Here is a 7,487-nt window from a genome sequence, read left to right as displayed (position 1 = left end):
CAGCTTACTGTCTGTGGGTTTGGCTCTGTAAATAGAAAGCAGATGCCACTGTGGGGGCTGCCAGGAAAAGAAAAACAGCAGAAAGAACTTGGAGCTGTAGCAATCTCAATGAAAAGAAATTAGAGAAATAATGTACAAGGCCTCAGACATTTTACTATAATTAGGAGGGAGCAGATACATCCATAACACCTTACTCAGAGGAGAGCTGTCTGGAAGATGTTTCAGGCAAATATCCTATCTCCAATCTCTTTGTTAAAAGCAAACAGCAACCAAAAGATATGGAGATATAACTTATCAACTACCTGTCCAGTCACCAGTGCCTGTACTTTTATATGTAGCTTTTTTTTTTTTTACAAATGTATGCTTGTTCTCTCAAAAACTATAAAATCCATATTTAGTAGGTCTTGTCTGTGCCAGTTACTTTACAACCATTTTCTGCTTGGTTCCTATAAAGACTCTTATCAGAGAACTGGCTTTTGGTTTGTTGTTGCTGTCTTCCTAATTCTCTTCTTCTAGATATGGGAAAAGAAGGTAAAGGGAGCAAAGCCCCTTGATGTAGCTCCTACATTCTGCAAGGGGAGGCAATGAGTGAAACCACATCAGACAGAAGTAAGTGCTGTCCGCTTGTGCACCTGACCTCTGTTTGGAACTCTGGGTCTGAAGCCATTGTCTACCTAGTCTGTCATCCTTACCATGTCATCCTTACAGTGGAGGGAATGGAGGTACAAAGAGCCCAAGGCAGTAGAATGAGTGAGGGACAAAGTGTACATGGCCAGAATGAATATAACACAGGAATGCTAACTTTCCAGCTCCCTGACAACCAAGAAATCAAACCTCTGTGGTTCATGCACAAGGCAGTCATGTGCAATAAGTGCCAGCTGCCTCAGTTTCTTCACACCTTAGAACAGCCAGAGAAAACCAGACACTTCCAGAACAAACCATCCATATAGACCACCATCTGATCCTCAAAACCAGTAGAGTAATGGAAGCTGCCTCATCCACAGCTTTCCCTTCCTGGGGTGCCTTTGTGTCTCTGTCCAACAAAAGAAATGAACCTCTTTGCTGTGGTGGCCCCTTAATAGGCTGTGTGGAAGGTCTCCATTCAGCTGTGTAGGAACAATAATAATACCAGTCTCACAGGCTTGTCACAGCATTAGCACAGTAATGCAAAGTCCTTAAAGTACAAGTTTATCAGGTTCTCACAGTTACTCTTCTGAGCCAGTTTCACAGTGGAAAGCAGATTCTAATAAATGATTTGCAAATGAGAAATTTTGAAAGCTACTACGGTGTAGAGATTTGGGTGAACATTTAGTTGTGGCTCTTCAGTAACACCCAGAGCAATGTTGTTATTATCATTCTATAAATGAGAAGTCAGAGGCTCGGCAAAACTGAAATCAGAGAAGGAAGATAGATGCCAAGCTCATGCAATTTCCACTTCTCAAGTTCACCCTCCAGCAGGGGTTTTAAATAGGTTTCCTTTCAAATATCTTCTCCTTGAGGGGTTTGTGCATGCCCAGCTTTGATTGACTGGGTGGGTCACACAACTTCCGGATTTGTATATCCACCAACTGCATTTATACCATGAAGTAATATAATGAATGGAACTTTCTGAAATAGGTGCCAGGAGTTGAAATTAAATAGGTTTATAGGGTGGGTCCTCAGGAGAAAAAGACCCAGAGAAGAATGTTTTCCAGGTACTGTATTGTGAGAGAGAGGGGATTCAGAAGTTTACCCTGGTGAAATCTGTGTTTCCCTCTTATGAATGGTTTAAAGATGTCTCACGACTATAAATAGAATATCTTTTAATTAACAGGTGATATTGATTACTGATATGAAACAGAATTCATATTGAGAGCTATTGGAAATAGAAATTATATTACATAAAAGATTGGGGCTATAGTTGTACATAAATCGTAGAACAGTTCCTGGCAAACTTTAGGTTCAGGATTTGATCTTTAGTGTCACAAAACAAGCTAGAGAGTATTTAGAAACCACGAAGAAAGAGACAGGGAGGAACCTGACTTAAGAAGTGAGCCCTGTCTTCTCTCCAAGGACACTGCTTTTTGGAAAGAAGAATAGAACCGCTAAAGATTTTCTAAACCTGATGAGTGTTTTAGTTAGGGTTTTATTGGTGCGAAGAGACACTATATCTTAGTTAGGGTTTTATTGCTGTGAACTGACACCATGACCAAGGCAACTCTTAATGTCTTATAAAGACAACATTTAACTGGGCTGGCTTACAGGTTCAGAGGTTCAGTGCATTATCATTAAGGTGGGAACATGGCAGCATCCAGGCAGGCATGGTGCAGGAGGAGCTCTACATCTTCATCTGAAGATTCCTAGTGAAAGACTAACATCCAGGTAGCTAGGACAAGGGTCTTAAAGCCCAGGCCCACAGTGACACACTTCCTCCAACAAGGCCACACCTTCAAATAGTATCACTCCCTGGGTCACGCATATACAAATCATCACACACTATAACTACAGCAACTCTTAAAAAGGAAAGCACTTAATTGGGGCTTAGGTTTAGCATATTGTAATCATGGCAGGAAATATGGCAACACTATGGCAGATGTAAGCATACTGTTTCACTACTTTATTGGGTTCTTGTATCTATCATCCTTCCAACTCTTATTCCACCCAATCTCTTCCAAACCCCCAACACTATGTAGGAGAGAAAGAAAGTTAGAGAGGAAAGGGGGTGTAGACCTCTTTGGACTACTTCCTGCTGATTAGGACTGTCAAGTTCCTTGGGGCAAGTCCAATCTCTGTTTTTAGGATATCTCCAACCATAAATCCAGCAATCCAGATAACCTGCAACCCAGCAATCCATCAGTCCAGCAATCTAGCAGTTCAGCTATACAGCAATCTAGCTATTCAGCAATCCAGCAAAAGCAAACACAGTAACAGGGACCAGGAGCAGCAGAGACCACCTGCCACATATCCTCTCTGGGCTCTCGCATTTATCCCCTTTCTAGATTCCCCATAATTCCAAATATAAACTATCTGCAATTGGCAAAAGTCATACTCCTCCCACACCTGGAATTAAAACAAAAACATAAACATATTACATAACTGTGTTTTTAAGAAACCCAAATTCTCACTGTGGGCAGACATGGTACTAGAGAAGGAACTAAGAGTTCTACATCTTGATCTTCAGAGAGTAGAAAGAGAACTGTTTGTATTTCTGAGACCTCAAAGGCCACGCCCTAATCACATATCTCCTCCTGCAAAGCTATACCTACTCTATAGCCACACCTCCTAATAATGCCACTCCCTGGGTACCAAATATTCAAATCTATGAGCCTATAGGAGGTATTCTTAATCAACCCACCACAGTGAGGGATGGAAATACGTAAAGGAATTAATGAAGACCCCCTCTTCCATAGTGAAAGTTCATATTACTACAACAGAGAAGAAATTTGAAATATCCCAGTAGATCTGGGAATGGGAAAAAGATATCTACGAGACATTTAAATGGCTAAGTCAGCAACAGAACTTATTGTACCCATATAGTTTTGCTGTTTTGACACATATTCTGATTGTTGTACTGCATGCCCTCACATTTCTGTGAATGTTTTCTTGTCTAAACTGTAAGACTTGAGGAGGTATATGGAGGACTTCGTGCTTAACATTCAGGAGCGAGAAGCCAGGGCTGTCCCCAGAGTCTATAAGGAGTAGAAACTCTCAGCCTACAGACAGTTTGAATTTACTTTCCTCACTTTCTAACTGTAACTTTTGTGCTTGCCACATTTGTCTATCGTTCATGTAAGACTGGAGTCCAAACCTGAAAAGAAAGATTTATTTGTCTTTGCTTGAGTAATAAAGTAAAAAATAAAATCACAGTCATTTAATAAACTTCTATAGTTCCAACACAAAAGCAAACAACAGCAACAATAAAAAAAAAAAACTTTATAGAAGGAATCTCTCCCTATAAAAGAGACAAAGACCAAATGCAGATAACATATTTGAAAAACATGTTCAGCATCTTAATGGGACTGAAGAGAATTCTGTACCTTAAAAAAGCAATCCAGACAATGAGCAAAAGGATTACTTAACCATGAAAACTTGGGTTAGTGGAGTTGTAATTTTATGAGCTGATTGGGCAATGGTGTGCAATGGCTGTCATCATTAGACAAAAAAAACAGCCTGTGAAGAGCAAGCTCAGTCTGGCAATAACTCCAGCAATAGAACCCTTGTGTTAGCTAGAGAAGGAATATTCTTCAACATGGTGTTCCCAACCACTCATCCAGATGTTCTGCTTCTTGATATGACACAGTGGGAGGCTTGCAGCCCAACCTGATAGATTTGCGAAAAATGGTGACGGGAAATCTATTTGACCCTTTAAAGCTAACCATTTATAGAAGGTGCAGGTGATGGGGAGGATAAGCTAGTTGACAAAAGGCTACAAAACTGAGTACAGACATTTATAAGATTGCCAGATGTCATAAAGCAAAAGACCAAGGGAGTGTGAGGCGTCCCTGGACTAGAGGCTCTTGTGAGAAAGAACGAGCATGTGGGAAGTCAGACAGCCAAGGCAAAAGACACTTGGAGATATTCAGAGAATCCAGATTAGAACTTTGAGTATTTCCTGATACCAATGGTTTTATTGTTTATCAGGTGTGATAGTGGTAATGTAAGAAACTCATTTAGACACAGACTTCAGTGTTTAAAGAAAAGTTTGACAGAAAGTATGAGATTACTTTAAAATGTATGAAAAACAAACAAACAGGAGAGATTTTTTAAAGTATTACAAAAATCTTGATTATTGTTGAATGCAGGTGCTAGCAGGCTGGGACTGTATTTTCCCTTTAGCTTGGTCTTACAGTCTTTTTATTCCTGATGGTCACTGGTATTCACAGCATGTGCTTGATGGGGTTTTCTGTATCATAGTGAATAACCTAATGTCCAAATGTTCAAACATGGCCATGCTCCCTCCTGGGAAACTTGTTTTCCTCACAGATGTTACTGTGTCTCTTGTCTTCAACATCCTATGTCTTCCTACAAAGATGGCTACAGATGAACAGGTGAGCACACAGACACCCATACAGTCTGTGTAGAGCATGTGGATCATTGGACAGATTGTATTCAACTAACACAGGCAGGATTCTTACTGGAAGGTATGGTAGAGGGCAAATACCTTAACCGGCCGGCCACCTTGAAGGACTGGAAGGGTGGAACTACAGAATCAAAGTGACTGAGCCTGGCTTCTGGAATGAGTAAGTCTGCATTGTATTCAAAATAGGGGCTGAAGCGATATGTGGCTGTAGGGCTTCTCCTGGGTAGTCTATTGAACACATTTTTTAAAAATCTTCTTGTTTATTTAACACTATTCATATAGTATTTTCTTATTGTATCATGGCACCCAGTGGATCATGAGTGTCATATTCATCATTCGATATACTTCTCCACACAGGCAGCTACTATGACATCACATTCATTTGTTTATGAATCTTCTACTCTAAAAATCATAATGTATGAATTCTATATTATGAGATCTATGGGTGTTGGGTGCTGGGTGCTCCTTAGTAGATGTCCCTCCTGGAAAGAGAGATTTCCCTCGCTTCACTGAAGGCTTTTTACCGATGTCCCTAAACAGACCTAGACCAAAAGGATGTATAAAGTCATAGGCCTTTTCTGCCAGTAGTTCACAATCATCCTAAAATCCACATAGGAATGAGGACTACTTGTTTTTCATATAACATAAGTTTGAAGGTATCCATCATGTCTATAAGGTAACTGAAGCCCTTTTTGTGTTGGCATTGCAATTCATGAAACACATACCCATTACTTTCCACAGATGTTATTACAAATAGCAGGGCCAATACACTCAAGCCTTGTACACTCAAATCTCCATCGGAATGGTTGAATAAGGTAGTGGAGGAAGACCTTCATGATATCTTGTTGTATGGATGCACAAATAGTATGAGCAGAAAGTTTCCTTTTAATGGGAAAACAAAATCATTTATTTTATGTGTATGAATGCTCAGATGAAAGAATATAACATATCTCCCTCTGTGTGTGTTGGGGGGGTACATGTATATGTGTTCATGTACAGGAATTAGCAAATGAGTGTACATATTTGTGCATATGCATGTGAAGGCAAGAGGACAATCTCAGACATCATTTTTATCCACACTGTTTTTTGAGTCAAGGTGTCTCACTGGCCTGGAGTTCTCCAAACAAACTAGATTGGGCAGCTAGCAAGTCCCAAGGTTCTGCCTATCTCTGTTTCTTAGCATTGTAATTACAAATACCATGCCCAAATTTTAAAATAATGATTCTAGGGCTTGAACTCCAGTGCCTATGTTCACAGAGTGAACACAAAAGACATAGAAGAAAATCTTATAGACATCCAGAAATTAAAATTAAGCCTTTTCCATAAAAGGCTTAAAATTAGCTCATTCCTCGGGAGAATTAAAAAAAATGCCATTTAACTTACAAAAGAATTACCATTGCATTTGAGGAGAAAATAGAATGATGAATCATAAAAAGGCACCAGGAAATTATGATATATGAAGGGATTAGACAGTTCTCACCTACATACTGCATTCTATGCCTTAAATATATTGTTTAAAGTATTAATGGAATGATGTTTTCAGTATGGAACAAAGTCTGTTTTTCTGGTGTGACAAAACAAAAACTAAAGAAAATAGTATATGAAGCTGGCACTTTATAAAGGAAGCTTACTGAGATAAGAGCTTGGGAGTCTGACAGCTCCAAATCAGATGTTCTCATTAATTTGGATTCAAGGTAGACTCTGATTGGCTATATTACAATATGGTAGAGTTGCAAGAAGGGAAATGACTGTAGAGAAAGCCGAGTGCATGTAGTAGCCCTGCTTTAACAGTCTGCTTTCCCAAGAGCTAGTTAACTCCGCAGAACTACATTAAAGATTTATTTTTATGTGTTTGAGTGTTCTGTCTACATGTATATCTTTATACCATGTATACAATGCCCATGAAGACCAGGAGAAGGCATCAGACTCTCTAGACCTGGAGTTACAAAAGGCTGTGAGCAGTGATGTAGGTACTGGGAAGACCTGGGTCCTCCTGAAGGGTAGACTGAACTAAATTAACTCTTTCTTGAAGGCAGAAACATTAATGACTTCACTCTCTTTTATTAACTGACTTGCTTTTCTTACATTATTTATTTTATTTTTTAAGTCAAGAAACATTGTGTTATGTATCGTTGTGGCACTTTTGAGCAAATTGTTTTTAGTAGATATTCCATCCTCCTCTCCCCTACTCTCCTACTACCGCTAGTCTTCCCTTGTACCTCACTAGTCTCATTTCATCTCTAAGTCCTCATGTCATCTCTATATTCACATCATGTCCTATATGTCCTTGGACACTCCATTCTTCCTCATCGGCCTTTTGTCACTCTGTTGGTCTCATCTTTAGTTTTCCAGGCTTTACCCATATTCACAGAAAGAGAGAGGAGAGAGAGAGAGAGAGAGAGAGAGAGAGAGAGAGAGAGAGAGAGAA

At 39.6% G+C, this 7,487-nt stretch overlaps 1 pseudogene; it reads left to right on the top strand.

Moving 5' to 3' along the window:
* Window positions 1–4,922: 4,922 nt before the first annotated feature.
* Window positions 4,923–7,487, top strand: part of LOC114640359 — a 5,613-nt pseudogene continuing 3,048 nt past the window's right edge.

This window comes from Grammomys surdaster, unplaced genomic scaffold, assembly GCF_004785775.1.
Source record: "Grammomys surdaster isolate TR1022 unplaced genomic scaffold, NIH_TR_1.0 125807, whole genome shotgun sequence".
Taxonomy (NCBI): domain Eukaryota; kingdom Metazoa; phylum Chordata; class Mammalia; order Rodentia; family Muridae; genus Grammomys; species Grammomys surdaster.
This window is presented reverse-complemented; position numbering and strand designations above follow the sequence as displayed.